The sequence below is a fragment of the Canis lupus genome, chromosome 9, assembly GCF_011100685.1.
Source record: "Canis lupus familiaris isolate Mischka breed German Shepherd chromosome 9, alternate assembly UU_Cfam_GSD_1.0, whole genome shotgun sequence".
Taxonomy (NCBI): domain Eukaryota; kingdom Metazoa; phylum Chordata; class Mammalia; order Carnivora; family Canidae; genus Canis; species Canis lupus.
Genome location: NC_049230.1, coordinates 9,642,862 through 9,659,564, shown reverse-complemented (window position 1 = coordinate 9,659,564; position 16,703 = coordinate 9,642,862). Strand labels below are relative to the sequence as shown.

General features: G+C 38.2%; 2 long non-coding RNA genes across 7 annotated transcripts in view; one reads left to right on the top strand and one right to left on the bottom strand.

Annotated features, from left to right (window-relative positions):
* The window catches only part of LOC111097339, a 569,600-nt gene that overhangs the window by 71,470 nt on the left and 481,427 nt on the right, over window positions 1–16,703 (bottom strand). Inside the window, exons 6-7 of one of the 6 annotated variants that reach the window (XR_005364245.1) lie at window positions 16,026–16,070; window positions 11,180–12,644 (exon numbers count right to left, since the gene is read on the bottom strand). The exons of 4 other annotated variants lie outside the window; for them this stretch is intronic. This is a non-coding gene — a long non-coding RNA (uncharacterized LOC111097339). Of the gene's footprint in view, window positions 1–11,179; window positions 12,645–16,025; window positions 16,071–16,703 lie in introns of those variants that run through there. One more of the 6 variants, XR_005364249.1, reaches the window with a different exon arrangement.
* Window positions 12,790–16,703, top strand: part of LOC111097530 — a 35,121-nt gene continuing 31,207 nt past the window's right edge. Inside the window, exon 1 of the long non-coding RNA XR_005364251.1 lies at window positions 12,790–12,868. This is a non-coding gene — a long non-coding RNA (uncharacterized LOC111097530). The remainder of the gene's footprint in view (window positions 12,869–16,703) is intronic.

Genomic DNA, 16,703 nt, shown 5'->3' with positions numbered 1-16,703 from the left:
AACAGTGAGATAAGAAATAACACCAATCTTGCAAACTCTTCTAAGAATAGAAGGGGAATACTTCTAAACTCATTTGATGAGGCAGATTTTACCCTTACATAAAAACCCAACAAAGACATCACAAGGAAGGAAAACGATTAAACAATATTTCCTATAAATTTAAACCTGAAAATAAATTACTAGGAAACTGAATCTAGCAGTCTATAAAAAGGGATTATACACCATGAACATATCAGACTTACTCAGGATTGTAAGACTGGTTCAACATTAGAATTCCAATTACATACACCATTTTAACAGAATAAAGGGAAAAGAGCACATGATTATCTCAATCAACAGAGAAAGAATATTTGACCAAATCATCACTTTTTCATGAAAAAAAAAAAAACTACCCAGCAAACTCAGATGGAAGGCAACTTCTCTAACCCAATAGAGTGTCTATAAAAATTCTATAGCTGGTATCATATTAATGGTGAAAAATTGAAAGCTTTCTCCCTAAGATCAGGAACAAGACAAGGACATCTGATCTCACCAATTCTATTCACTATTGTACTGGAAATTTTAGCCAGGGCAACTGGGCAGGAAAATTAAATAAAGAGCATCCAGATTGGACAAGAAGAAGCAAAACTATCTTTATTTGCTGATGACATGAGCTTGGGTATGCAAAATCCTAAGGAATCCATGGAAATACTATTAAACATAATTAAAGAGTTCACTAGAATTGTAGGGTGTAACATCAATATGCACAAATCAATTTGATTTTTATACACTAGCAATGAAAAATCTGAAAATAAGAAAATTCCGCTTACAGAAGAACCAAAACAAATATGATCCATAGGAATAAACCTAACCAAATAAGTGCAAGCTTACAGTTTGAAAAGTGTAAAACATTGCTGAAAGAAATTGAAGAAAATCTAAATAAATAAGAAAAAAATCCCAAATTTATGGATCAGGGGACTCATTTTTATTTTGTTAAAATGAGAATATGCCCCAAAGCCATCTATCTACAAGTCAGTGCAATCTTTATCAAAACTGTGACAAGCTTTTTTTTTTTTTTCCAGAAAATGATAAGTTGATCCTAGACTTCACCTGGACATTTGAGCAATAATTCAAGCAACCCAGGATAGCCAGAGCAATCCAGAAAAGAACACAGCAGGAGGACTTACTTTTCCCCATATAAAACTTTATCACAAAGCTACAGTAATGAAAACTGTGGTGGTGGCACACAAGGATAGATAAATAGATAAATGGGGTAGAACTTAAAGTCTAGTCATACACTCACATTTGTGGTCAATGATTTTTTAACAAAGGGTCAAGATGATTCAATATGGAAAAAATAGTCTTTTTTTAACAAGTAGTGATGTGATAGTTGGGTAGTCACATGCAAAATAATGAAACCAAACACTTTCCTTGCACCATATACTCATTATCTCCAAATGGATCGTAAACTTAAATGTAAGAGCTGAAACCATAAAACTCTTAGAAGAAGTCCGGGAGTAAATTGACATGACCTTGGGTTAAACACAGCTTTCTTAGATATGACAGCAAAACCACAAGTGATAAAAAATAATAAATTGCACTTGATCAAAAATAAAATTTATGTATTCCAAAGGATACCACATGAAGAAGTTAAAAGACAATCCACAGGACAGGAGAAAATATTTGCAAACCATATCTTTGATACAGTAACTGTATCTAGACCATATAAAGAATTCTTATGGGGTGCCTGGCTGGATCAGTCTGTTAGGTGTCTGTCTTTGGCTCAAGCAAGTCATGATTTCAGGGTCCTGGGATGGAGCCCTGCATCGGGCTCCCTGCTCCATGGGGAGCCTGCTTCTCCCTCTCCTCGCTGTCTCATGTTCTCTCTATCTCTGCTGCTATTTCTGTATCTCTCAAATAAATGAATATAATCCTAAAAAGAATTCTTACAACTCAATAATGAAAAAACAAATACAGAGCTTTAAAATAGGTAAAGTAGCCGAATAGACATTTCTTCAAAAAAAAAAAAATAAAAATAAAAAAAAGAAAGAAAGAAAAAGGAAGAAGAGAAACAAACATTCAATAAGCACATGAAAAGTTGCTTGATATCATTATACAAGGATCTGGGCAGAGGTTGCTCTAAAGATATACAAATGGCCAATGATCACATGGAAAGATTCTCATTCTCATTAGCCATTAGTGAATGCAAATCAAAGGCATGATTTTATGTTACATTTTATACCAACGTGATTTTATGCCAACACTCATTGGCATGGCTCTAATGAAAATGACAGAAAGTAACAAGTGCTAGGGATGCTGGAGAGAAATCAAAATGCTTACACGCTGCTGGTGAGAACGTAAAATGGTAAAACCACTGTCAAGCTGTTTGGCAGATTCTCGTCAGTGTAAACATAGTGCGACCCAGCAATTCCATTTCTAGATATATACTCAAGAGGAATGGACACTTATGCCAGCACAAAAACTTGTATACGAATGTTTACAGCAGCTGTATTCACAGTGGCCAAGAAATGGGAAAAACCCAAATGTCCCTTGACCGAAGGATGGGAAAATAAAAAGTAATGCATTCATGCAGTGGAATAGTATTTGGCAATATAAAGGAATGTATATAGAGATGAACTTTGAAAAATATCACGCTTCGTGAAATTATGCTGAGTGATTACATTTGTTTTCAAAACAGAAAGAAAGAGAAACCTCAGCTCAACCCACGCTGGAGTCCTCACACTTCCTGACATGTCACTGTGGAGCGTTTAATGGTAGGGACCTCTGAACAACAGGATTAAAGACACACTAAATTCTATTGTTACATTCCCCATGGCTGACCCATACTGTTCTTTTATAGTAAAAGGATTCACTTGTAAGAGAGATATGAGTAGGGCTAGTCTGTTTACCTAGGTGGTAAAATTAAAGCTCTCATTTTGTACTTTGTGGGAGGGCTTGTAAATGCGTAACTCTTCTTTACAATTTCTCTGAGTATCTGGTACAAAACAGAGGACATCTCTTTCTTGAAATCCACCAAAACCCTCTTCCTCCCAGGAAGAGTTCACAGAGGGTCCCCATGTGAGTGATGAAAATGCTCTTTACCTTGAGTTGTAAATTCCTCCCAGAGCTTATTCATAAATGACTAGACAAAGCAGCCACAACATAATTCACTTCACAGTCTATTTCCTCCACTAGTATTTAGACACAACTAGGAATCCCTGCCTGCATTTGGTACTACAGATAAAATATTTGATAGACAGAGCAGTAAGGTAGTTAGATAAGCAGATTGAAAATTACTCTGGAATATGTACACGTTGTAGGAGAACAGATGCAAGGTGTTCTAGGGGCTCAAAGAAAGGAAGCTAACCCAAACTACGATGGTCAAGGAAAGCCTCTAGCAGGCTTTAAATTGTCACCTGAAGTCATAATTTGCTTCTAAAAAGGATGGAGAGGAGAGGAGGGCAGAGGAAGGGCATTCTTGACAATTATTAATGAGATGAAAGGCAGGATGTTGGGAGAACATGCATGTGTGGTCATCTGCAAGTGGTGAGACACATGAGATTATTAGCGGGGCTGCCCATGAGCTGAAGCAAAAAATTGATGACTCAGATGAACTTTATTCCAAAGAGTTCTGAGTTTACACCAAAGGCGTGTGTGAATTTTGGAAAGACCACTCTAACTAAAGCATAGGAGACAGAGTAGAGGGACATAAAAGTGAAGCCGGGAAAAAAAGCAAAGTCTACTGGCATTCACCAAAGAAGCTTCAACCTGAACAAAAGTAGAAACACTTGAGATGTAGCAAGGGATGGATTTTAGAGCAGTTAATAGATATAATGACACTATGGGTAATTGGGGTAAGGGAATGAAGGAGAGGGATGGTTTAGGGTGACTCTCAGCATGCTCTTGTGAACAGCTAAAGACAGGAAGACAGAATCATATAATTTATTGAGAAAGGGAGGTTGGAAAAGCAGTGTCTATTTGCTCCATGAAACAAGCTGAGATGTGCTTGGCACACATTTCGTTTGTGGTGTTCCCCAAATATCTAGAAGGTTGTTGAGCACAGAACTTTGTAGCGCAGGAGACTCAATCACATGCAAGAGAACACTGGAGAGTCGTTGTCATTTAACTGATGAGGAGGGAAGAGTTGTTCATGGAAAAGACCAAGAATGACCAGAGAGAAGTTTTGAAAAAGACTGTTAAATGAGAACATCATAGACACCAAAGAGATGAGGTATTTTCAAGGGAGGAGTCAAGAGTCTCAAATTAGGCAGATAAGTCATGTCACAATAGAGCTGAAAAAAAATGTCCCCTAGATTTTTTTTTTTTTTTTTTTTTTTTTTTTTGGTAAAGGGCATGCTCCAGAATTTTGTCAGAGCCTTCCATTGAAGTCCCCACATCAGGCTGGATGGATGGCAAGGTGGGGAGTGAACGGACTGGGAGCTGAGTCAGTGCAGAAAGTGAATAATCACTGCAAAAACATTGCTGTGGAAGAGGAGAGAGAAATATGGACATAAGCGGAAATAACTGTGGACATTATTTATTTCTCTCTTTTCTTTTACATTTTAGTGGGATATTTAGATTGCTTTTATGTTTAGAAGAAGGAGATGGTGGACCGAGGGTTAGTGCTATTGTTTCAAGATGAGGAGAAATACCAGAGACACATCTGAGAAGAGAAATGCCATGGAGCACAGCAAGAGGAATGAAGTTTGTGCAGAAGAGCTACCCCTTTTTCTTCGAGGAGGGAGGATAGATGGAAAAGCAGATAACTGAGTAAAACTGTTGCTTATTTCCTTTGGAAGTCCCAAACAGTAAAGAAACACAATCTCACTGACCAATAATTGATGATGCCATGTCCAAGTGTCTCCGTCTGGCAGGAAGAGCATATGATTTAAGATCGAGGATCTGCCTCCCTGTCTGCATCGGGGCCATTAGGTGGGGAAAAAAATAGGCTTGGTGAGTGGGGGTAGGTAGAGGGGACAAATGAACTCTCCCTGGGTCTGATCTCACTATATTTTTATCCTCCAGGGAAGAGAACAGATGTTCTCTTTTTTGTTGAGAAAGCATCATGCTTCCTCCCCAACTTCATTTTAAACAAGAGGTTTCAAGAGAGGCCACCCACAGCTCCGAGTGTTCCCACTGAGAGGAAAAATAAATGCCAAACCCATGTGCTCTGAGCAAGGAGGAGCAGCTGAAGAGAAAGGGGGGGGGAGAGAAAAAAAAGACGACTTTATAACCAGAACTCCTTGGCTGGATTAGGGGCAAAGATGACATTAATTTTATCATGCTTTTACTCTTATTATTTTTCAACCACTAATAATTCATTGCCATTGATAACAGACCATGTAACAACTTGTTAGTGATCATCCCAGTTTACTAAGCCCAGAAAGTCTGGAAGTTCTTAGGAAAAAACTGTCTAACATTATTTTCTCCCTGGGGATTAACATGGCATTGGGGATGGTATAGAATCCAGGTTATAAAATAGTAAAAAATGATGAGTACTAACAGTGGTGAACAGAAGTTTTTTTTGTTTTCCATAGGAAAGCAGGTGAGAACTGAGAAATTCTGGAGTCAGAAAAAGAAAAAAAAATCCAGATTATAACACCACCTGTTGCCTTTGGCAAATATAGCCTTTGAGAAAATTATTTAATATTTCTATGTATCAATTTTCTCAACCAGAAAATACTTAGTCTAAAATCACATTGTTTAGGGTTAAATAAGTGGATAAATGCAAATATTACATATACTTATATTTAATATTATTTTTATTTAATATTATTTTTATTATACATTTATACTATGTTTATTTACTTATTATTACATAATTAAGATCTTACCAGAAAACAGAATTCACAGATGGTTCAAGTGTGTAGACACTTTAAAGAAGAAACTACTTTTAGAGATAAAGATGGGATAAGGGCATGTAAGGGAATAATAGTAAAGTTTGAAGAGACTTAACAATTGTGGGAAGCCATTAGCACCCCAAGGGATGCGGGGACAAAACAGTGTTACCAGAGGTAGCCAAGATCTAAAACCAGTGGAACCATGGAAAAAGGGATGCCCAGGCGGGGTCACTAGTCATGAGGGCATATAGCCTCTGCCAGATTTGATGTCTATGCAGGGAGGAATCAGGAGAAGGAACTCCTGATCTTATTTTCTCCCATCTTGTATCCTTTTTTGATGTCTGCCATTGGCTGAAGGCAACAGAATCTAACCAATGAAGCAAATTGGGTGATGCTTTCTGCAAAGGTCAAAATTCCAGGGCACAGAGTAGGACACAGAAGAGTACAGAAAAATCTTGGATCAGGACAGCACTAAGTAAAATACTAAAAGATAGTTCCTAGAAGATAGTAAAAGCTTAACAAATATCACCTAAAATTGTTATAACTCTCAAGTTGACTGTGTTGATGAAGAAGGAGATGATGATGGTTATGATCAGGACCATGTATTATAGAAAAGCCTAGAGAAGGAAAGTTTGAGGAATGCATATATTTATGTCTTTCTTTATTTTTTTTCAAATAAAAATATTAAGTGCTAGGCATGTGGCCAGCACTAATCTCCAAGGATTACAAAGGATTGATGGAGGACACAGATATGAAATTGTTGCAATACAAAATGATATGTTCTGGGATGCCTGGGTGTCTCAGTTTAGAAGTGTCCGACTCTTGATTTCAGATCAGGTCATGACTTTAGGGCAATGAGATCGAGCCCTGCATCAGGCTCCACGCTGGGTGTGAAGCCTGCCTAAGATTCTCTCTCACCCTCTCCCTCTGTCCCTCCCCTCCTCTTTAAAAAAACGAACAAATAAATGTTCAAATGTTTGGGGAGATACATATCCAGTGCTTAAGACAGTACATTGGCTTACTAAGAAAAATTGGAGAAGTTTCTACACAAAATAGTTTATCATATCAGCCTGAGATGAACATTTTCATGTACTGATATAATAACTAACAAATTGTATGACATGGAATTGCATATGCTTTTTAAAAATTTTTATTTAAATTCAGTTTGCCAACATATAGTATAACACCCAGAGCTCATCCCATCAAGTGCCCTCTTTGATGCCTGTCACCCTGCATATAGTTTTCAATAGAAATTCCAAACTAATGTATATTACTAAAACAATGGAAATAATAAAATGAAAAAAAACTAAACAAAGAGTAAAAAAAAACTTATTTTATTGAATAAAATCTTATATTTTCTATTCTTAAAAATTCAGAAGCACCATCTAAATTGTTGGGTTTTTTTTTTTAACTTTCTAAGGGTGTTGACTTTTTTCTTTGTGAATTATGACCATCGAAAGACACACAAAAAATTTATTTCAGCCCTGCTAAAGCTAAAATGATTTTAAAAATAATATTTAGTGTGTAGCTTTTATACATATCACTAGAAATATTTTCACTGACTTTAAAAATGTGCTTGAATTTATATTTAAGGATTTATGTAACCTAAATAATAGAGAGTAAAGATAAATAAAGCTCAGTTCATGCAATTTCTTCCTTTCAGTGATAGGGAAAGTGAGACACAAAGAATCTAAGTACCTGGTATTATGTAAATATATGGAGGCATAATTTGAAGCCGGTGTTTCACCATTTTCTGTATTTCTTAAGTCAGTGGTGAAATACAGAAAGAATAATTTTCCTTTGATACATCTCCAATTCTCTTATTTGTTATTTCTCAATGTTTTATTGCTGGAAAACACTAACATAGACCTTAGTTGCTGGATGAATTAATCTAATCTACATGGTCAGTTAACTCCATGCCTGGATCTTCTGGATGTTTTTACTTTATCTCTTCAAGTCTACACTTCCTCCGGTTTGTATGGAGAAAGCAGAGTGTGAGAGCCTTGAAGCCATTCACTCATGTTCCTGTCTCCTCAGTTTGGCAGCTTTGCTCAACCTGACTCTTCCATAGCAGGTGTTTCTTGGACATGAATGACCAACAAACTGTATGAATACTTTCCGTTTTATTTATGGGGAAAAAAGTTAATGTTACACTGAAGTTAAAACTTTCGCTAGGTATTGCTGGAAAATGGGACACCAAAGGAGTCTCAAGGTGTGTTTATTCCCTCTTGAGGGAGGTGTGGCGAATACAGAGAAAGAGTTTGGAATTTGAGGTTAAATGTTTTGTAAAATGTGAAATATAAAAGCATATCTCATGTATAAAATGATTCTTATATAGTATTTCCATGGATTTCTGTATAAAATTGAAATACAAGATAATAATAATGACAGCAGGAGGTTAGCATCTCATTTATAAGAACTTCTTACATAACTTAAACTGGAAAAAAAAAAAGTATAGTATCTTCCTCCCTCTCCATCATTATCCCCACTGGCCATTAAATGGACCAAAGTTGAAGAAGGTGGCCTTTGCCTAAGAATTTTTAAGGATTTAGCAGGGCATGACTTCATGGCTTTCAAAGACCCGGGCAGCTCACTGCTCATGTTGATCATGGTCAAAGCTCTCAGCAGGGGTCACCTGTTCTAGGGAGGAGCTGAGGGATTTGTGTGGTGTTGTGTTGCCTCTAAGAGGAACAGAGCACAAAGACAGGAACTGGGAAGAGAGAAAGGAGGCCTGAACAGTGCGGCAGGTTGTTGAAGCTTCAGTTGTGCTAAGAGGCACCTTGGCTCAGCAGTCTGTCCCGCAAATGATGGACTTTCCATTCATCTGTTTCACTATCTCTGCTCTTTGCAAATGATTTCTCTTCTACTTGATGCCAGGTGGGAACAGACTCAAACTGCCTCCCAGCTCTACGTAAAAATATACTGGCATTCCCACTTTCTCTTTGGCTTTGGATAAGAATACATTTCTCGTCTTTTCCAATATAACTTCTTTCTCTGTTCTGGGTCCAAACCCCTCAAACACCTGGCCCGTATGTTCTCTTCCTCTCTGTAGGCTCCTTCCTCTGTCAGATAAGCTTGTCTTAAAACAGCATCAAAACATGTTGAACTTTCATCATGCTTCCCTCCCCTGATGTATCTTGAAAGAATAACACCAGCTTGTTACAAATCCTTCACCTCCAATTCATTGTTCAACCCTCTTCATCTTGGGTCCATCCGCTACAATTGCATTAAAATCGCGATTTCAGGTCAACAATGACCTATGTATTTAATCCAATGAGCAGTTTTCCTTTCCTTTAGCACTGGAACCTTTGGCAATTTTGAGATTTTTCTTCCTTCCTTCTTCCTTTAACCCTCCTGGTTAAAGCTCCCAATCTTATAGATTGGTGATCATAGCACATATGACTCAAACAGCACCTATACGCCCTAGCTCCTGCCTCATGCTCTAAACAACTATATTCTCTCTATTGGCTTTGCCAATTAAAGGCCCCCAGAGTAACCCAAACTTGAAATGTCTACAAGTCAGTCCTTCTTACTTCCCCGAGGTCTTCAAGTCCAATTCTTTTATTACCATCTTAAGGAAGCTGCATTACCACCCAGCAGGTCTCCTGAGCTAGAAATCTGCCATGATGTCCTCCAATTCATCACTCTGTATACCATCAGGTCTGTGGTTTCTCCCTCCAAATGACTCTCAGGGCTGGTTCCTTCTCTGAATCAATATTTTATTTCAGACCTCCATTATTTCTTTCCCCGAATAATGCATTTGTCTTCCATCTCTACTATAGATCTGATTAAGGAGTCACCCCATTCTACTGCTATAAAATGTAAATACGATCCTATTATTTCTCATTGGCAACCCTTCTGTTGTCCCCTAGACATGACAATACCGAAACTAGTAGGCATGACATACACATCTGGTGTCCATCCTTTGATACATCCTCCTTCCATGACCTCATCTCTTCATCCTGCCTTATAAAGCATCCAATAGCCATATTGAGTTAACTAAAGTTCCTGAAATGCACCATAATCTGAGAGAGCTCTCAGCATTTTGTGCCTGCTTTAGCTCCTTCTGGAACCTCCTGCCATATTCTCTGACTTATTTCTACAACTTTGCTGAACTCCAATGTGGCAGCATTTTCTCCAGAGTGCCTTCCTGGAACTCTCTTGCTGAATTTGATGTCTTTCTTCTGTTTTCTCATACTATCTTTTGCATATTGATCATTTATAACACTGCATTTTAATGTCCAGATTAGTCATTTGCCTTTCCCCCTAAAATGCAAAATCCTCCAATTCCTAGCCTATGACTCCCACATCTGCATTTTAAATACCTAGTAGTGAATCTGACACCAAGGACATGTTTGCTATATAGGTATTGACTAAACCACTACTACAATCTCAGATAAGATGCACACGTGTATTACAATTACAGACTATATTGAAATTAACGTCAGCCACTGGATAATACAAGTCAATTCATTTGCTTATTTGTTATTATCCTGCCAAGGTCGATTTTATATATTTGCTTACATCCATGTTATTGTGCTTAGGATAAAATGGTGACCTCCCGTTTGAATTTCACATATTTTGCCTCTCACAGCAGGGAACTATACTAAGTCAGCATTTTTATGCCTCAAACTACCTTCAAGGCATAAGGTCTTACTTAAAATAATAAATGATCAGCCTTCAAGCGTCAATTAGAATCAGAATCATAATAATTTCTTTCTGGAAAGGACAGTCTTAAGAGACATGTATTTCAACTGTAGTTGAACTGACTCATGAATTTGATAATTGTTCTTCCTGCTGTGAGTGTTAGCTTTTATTCTTCTCTTAGTCCAACATTATCAAGTCCCCTGCAACTGTAGAATCTGTCGAAGTCACTCAAAATTGTTATACAAAAATGCACACTTATGTAGAGGCTGATTCAGTCATTCAAAACAGTCTGGAAAAAAAAAGAAAATTCAGCCAAATGAAAATTTCGAGGGTGGGAAGTCATGTTATTGTTTTTTTTCTCAAACCTATTGTCTTTAGCCTAGAGCAAAAGTAAATGTTAAGTAGTCCCTGCAGGGATATCTGACATGAAGTGTTCATTAAGCTGAAGACATAGCCAGCAAGTATAAACAGGTTAGTGTGGCTCTCCATGATGCAGAAATTTCTTCACAGATATTCAAGCAATGCCTTTGATATACTAGTTCCTGGGCCATGGGGATAGAAGTGCTAGGTCATGGGAAATCTCTCCTCTTTGAAAAGATTACCATGCAATGAGAGATATGTATTTGTTTTTTCAAGCTTTTATTTATTCATTCATGACAGACACACAGAGAGAGGCAGAGACATAGGCAGAGGGAGAAGCAGGCCCCCTGTGGGGAGCCCGATGCGGGACTCGATGCCAGGACCCTGAAATGATGACATGAGCCGAAGGCAGATGCTCAACCACTGAGCCAGACAGATGCCCCAAGATATATATTTGTTAATTTTATTCCAATGTATTTGATGCTATGATAAATCGTGGACAGTATCCTATGGAAGCACAGAAATGATAGCTCCAGGATCAGAAAATATTTCCTGACCTAACTGACCACTAAGTTCATTTCTAATGGAGAGGTTAAGAAAGGGGAGAGTTATTGATTTACTACATTATAGAAAATTTGAAGCAGAAGGCATATGTGGTATGCTATGAAATATGGAACAGAATGGGGCGCATATCTGGGCGATGTACTAGTGGCTTGGTGCTACTCAAAAAGAAAGTAAGTCAGAGAAGAACAGGGTAAGGTAGCAATGTGAGAAAAGGCTAGGACTCAGAGAATCTCAGATTTTTTTCCTGTTGGTAATAGGATGCCCTTGGAGGGTTTTCATGCAGGAGAAAGGCATGGCCAGAGTTTTGTTTGAGAAGACCACTCTGGAAGCAATGTAGACGGTGGACTGGATTGAGGAAATTGGAAACCAGATTGAAGACAGCTATGATACTCAACATTACCGATGTTGGGACCTATTCCAGAACTTTGGAAGTGGGATGAAAATAAAGGCACACATTTGAGGAATATTTGAGTGGCAAGGTGCAGAAATCGTTTCAAGTGAAATCGAAAATCTACCAGATTTACCTGACATTGAACATCTCAAAATTATTTGTTCCAGGCCAAAACCACTGCAGTCACCATCGATGCTCTTAGGGCTTCCCAGCCAGATCTGTTGGGTTCACTCCTGCCCAACCATGCCTGCTCACGCGTACGCGTGTGTGTGCACACGCACACTCTGGCTGCATGCTGTTTACAATGCTCTGCTTAAAGGGTGCAGAGCCGCACATAATTCTATCACAAATGAAGTCGTGAAATTCAATTTAGGGCCTAGGCATAGCTTCTCAATTTGGAAAGCTAAAAGCCAATGCTGGAGCAGGGACGGAGGAGGGAAAAGTCATAGGGGAGCTGACTTATCCTCTGTTCTTCATTTCACTTTGAAAGTAAATACAGTGGCCTTGGGCTCTAGGATACAAAGCAAATAATGGGCAATTATTCAGTTAATATGATCACTGTAGACAGTGAAACCAGATAATGCCTGCTGCGCTCCTCCATGCACCCGCCCCTCCCAGCGCACGTTGTTTTGTCTACACAGACATTTCCAAATATAGCCCAGGTATGTTGTTTCAGGAGCAGAGCTGCTAGTCCAGTTTGAGGTCTGTCTTTGGGCCCGATTTTGCAGAGTGCAGTGTCTCAGTAAATTACAAAATACGTGTCTTCTGTTACGTGGAGACGGTTGAGCACCAGAGGGAGGCAGTGCTTCCTTTCAACGGTGGTGATCCATATGTTTGGTTTTTTTAAGGGCTTCCATGAAAAACTGAAACGGGGAAATAAATACGTTCAGCCTTTAATTTTTAAGGTATATTGGGAACTTAGAGAGCAGTTCATTTGGTAAAAAATTCTACTGTCTCCCTCTTTTTTTTCCTTTTCCTTTTTTTTTTTTATACTCTACAGCTGAAGAATGCAGTTGATGTAAAACCGATTTTCCCTTGTTTTGAAGGAAATTTCCAATGTCCAGAAGTTCCTTCTTTCTTATTGCAAGTGAGTTTGTTTTCAAATTTAGGCAGAAAGAAGAAATTCCTCTCTTCTTTCTTTAATTTAAGCAGACTGTTCCTAAGTGCATTTTTTAAAAGGCTACAGAGGTAAAACTAGGCTACGGTGGTGATATTAGCTCCAGGAAAAATAGTCTGATTTACACTTGAATGCAGTTATTTCAACTTTTCAAGTAATGTAATCTTACAGAGACCTTGGTTCCAAAAATATGACAATGTATTAAGTAGAAAATCAAACTTCACAGGATCATTTTATTTCCATTAAATTCCACTCTGAATATTGAAGAAGGCAATATTTGGTTTTATTATTGTTAATTCCAAATATAATAAATATTCGTCTCAATCTGAGTTGATTTATTATCATTTAAAGCAGTAAAATATTTGAAGCTTTCACTATATAGAAGATATCATAGGATTTGATCCAAACTACTATTTTTTTAAATTTCTCTGTTGCTAAAAGTAGCATGGTCTAAATTCTTAGAAAGCATACATTATAGACATAACTTTTTTCGAGGAAACAATAATAATTTTTCTTACAGTTATTAAAGAATATATCATAGAAATTATTGTTTTGTGGCAAAGGAAAATAATACCTGTGTAGTTACTAGATAATATTGTCATTATGTGCTATACATGTGTACCATTTTACATTTGTTACTACTACTGGGATTTTCTTTTTCTTACTTATAATTTCTCCATGATTAGTTACTTTTTAAAAATTTTTTATTTTATTTTATTTTATTTATTTATGATAGGCACACAGTGAGAGAGAGAGAAGCAGAGACACAGGCAGAGGGAGAAGCAGGCTCCATGCACCGGGAGCCCGACGTGGGATTTGATCCCGGGTCTCCAGGATCACGCCCTGGGCCAAAGGCAGGCGCCAAACCGCTGCGCCACCCAGGGATCCCGGTACTTTTTAAGCTTGATAAATCATCTTTCAAGTAATTACTGAAAAGTGCTATCAAAAAATAAATTTTAGGGACGGCTGAGTGACTCCAGTGGTTGAACATCTGCCTTCAGCTCAGGTCTTGATATCAGGGTCCTGGGATCGAGTTCTGCATCAGGTTCCCTGGATGGAGCCTACTTCTCCCTCTGCCTGTGTCTCTGCCTCTCTCTGTGTCTCTCATGAATAAAAAATAAAATATTTAAAAAATGAAAATAAGGGGATCCCTGGGTGGCTCAGCGGTATAGCACCTGCCTTTGGCCCAGGGCATGATCCTGGAGACCTGGGCTCCCTGCATGGGGCCTGCTTCTCCCTCTGCCGGTGTCTCTGCCTCTCTCTCTCTCTCTCTCTCTCTGGTCTCTCATGAATAAATAAATAAAATCTTAAACAAAATGAAAATAAATAAACATTTAAAAAATATCTTTGAGCTAGTCTATACAGTCCAACACCCTGTTACTCTCAAAATTATCTGTTAATTTCTCATAAAAAGGTAGTGGCTTAATATCTCTAATATACCTAGAAAGCAATAACAAAGTGTCTTAACTGTTATCAACAGGAAGCAGATTCTCTATGACAGGAGCATGAATGGTAGAGCCCAAAGGCCTGGACTGACTGATTGCTTTTACGGTTTTACTTTCATTCCAGTTATCATACAGTATAATACTAATTTCTTTTGTACAATATAGTGATTTGATACTTCTGCACAACACCCTGTGTTCAACACATAATTGCACTCCTTAATCCCCATCACCTAATTTGTTTTAAAGATTGTATTTATTAGAGAGAGAGAGGAGTGCATGTGCACGTCAGTGCAGGAGCAGGGGGAGGGGCAGAGGGAGAGGGAGAAGCAGACTCCCTGCTGAGTAGAGAACCTGACGTGGGGCTCTATCCAGGACCCCAAGGTCAAGACCTGAGCTGAAAGGAGATGTTTAACAGACTGAGTCACCCAGATGCCCCTCCCTATCACCCATTTAATCCTTCTGCTATTTGTTCTATATTTGTTCTCTATAGTTAAGGATCTGTTTTATGATTTGTCCTCTCTCTCTTTTTATCCCTTTGCTCACTAGTATTCTTAAATTCCACATGAGGGAATTCATATTCTATTTGTGTTTCCCTGAAACATATCACCTGTGTTTCCCTTATTTCACTTAGCATCGTACCCTGTAGCCCCAGCCAGGTTGTTGCAAATGCCAAGATATCGTACTTTCTTATGGCTGAATAACATCTCATTGGGTATATATATATATACACACACACACACACACACATACACACATATATATATATATACCATATCTACCTTTTTCCCCTTCACATCTATAAATCTATGGTTAGGATTTAACTACTCCTACTTATTATCTCTTTGACTCTGTCCACCTATTTCACCTGTCCAGGTCTTTTTCTCTGTACCAAATTATCTTCACTCCTCTCATTTTTTTTAAAGATTTGATTTATTTATTCATGAGAGACACAGACAGAGGCAGAGAGATAGGCAGAGGGAGAAGCAGGCTCCCCACTGAGCAGAGAGCCTGATGTGGGACTTGACCCCAGGATCCTGGGATCACAACCTGAGCCAAAGGCAGAAGTCAATCTCTGAGCCACCCAGGTGTCCCAATTCCTCTCATTTTTTATCAAATGTAGAAAGGGGCTCATAATGGAATGAGATGATAGAGCTGTAAGAATTATTCAAATTCATGACACTAAATTATTTGATTTGTGTCTCCATATAGTGTCATAAATGGCTGTCATTATTATTTTTGTATATTGGGCTGATTTAAGTCACTGTTGGTAAGATTTTTCAGGTGGATGAAGTTGGGAGTGGGGAAAAAGGGAGCTGAGATAGTGGTGTTTATTGAACTAATTTAATGATTTATAATGTATTTATAATGAAAAGGTCAATATCAGGCTCAATTTAATTAGATTGTCTTATCCAGGTTGGTGTGGAATTGGGGGTGAGCAATAAACACTGAATCAAAAACCAACCAAGAAGGCAGTGGGGCTTCCTCATTACATAAGCTGAATAAGTGAAGCAAATGATTAAAGTCCCCTTGGAAGTTAAAAAAAAAAATATTGAGGCAAAGGCCATCTTAGGGTTTAAATACCCCATCTGTAATCCCTCGTATCAAATCAGTATTCATTGTGTATCAAATTTTAAATATGTGCCTTAGTCCTCTCAACACTCTTATAAAGTTTTAGAATTTACCTTCAAAAACTATGTTTGCATTGCGATTCAGCATCATTTCAGCACCTGCAGGGAAGGGGCAATGAACACAGAAAATAAGCTCACTGTTCTTGCTAATGTAGACAAAAGGACTCTGTAGAAAGTGCTTCTTGGGGTGCCTAAGTGGCTTAGTTGGTTAAGCATCCTTCTTTGGCTGAGGTCATTATCCCAGGGTCTTGAGATCAAGCCCCACATCAGGCTCCCTGCTCAGCAGGGAATTTGCTTCTCACTCTCCTTCTGCCCTCCCCCTCATGCTCTCTCTGTCTCATTTTCTCTCTCTCAAATGAATAAATAAAATAGTTTTTTTTTTTTTTTTTTTTAAAGAAAGCGCTTCTTAAGAATGTTAGTGTGTTAGCAGTAACTGCAATTCAAATAAGTGTGTTACAGGAGGGACTATGAATATCAATGCTCCTTACTATGGAAAAACAAACAAAAAAGGACATCTCTGCCAACGCCATAGCCTTGAGGGTTACGAAACATGCCATTTGATTGTCTTCAATCTTCTGTATGAATTGCCTACAAGATTCTTCATCTTCCCTGGACATGATTAATGGGAGCATATATCAACTCCAGGGGCTTCCACCTTCTCTACTGAGCTTCCCTTAAGAGGATCATCTACCATGGGGAACAATAAAAGATAGCTGGAACTTAAACCAAAAA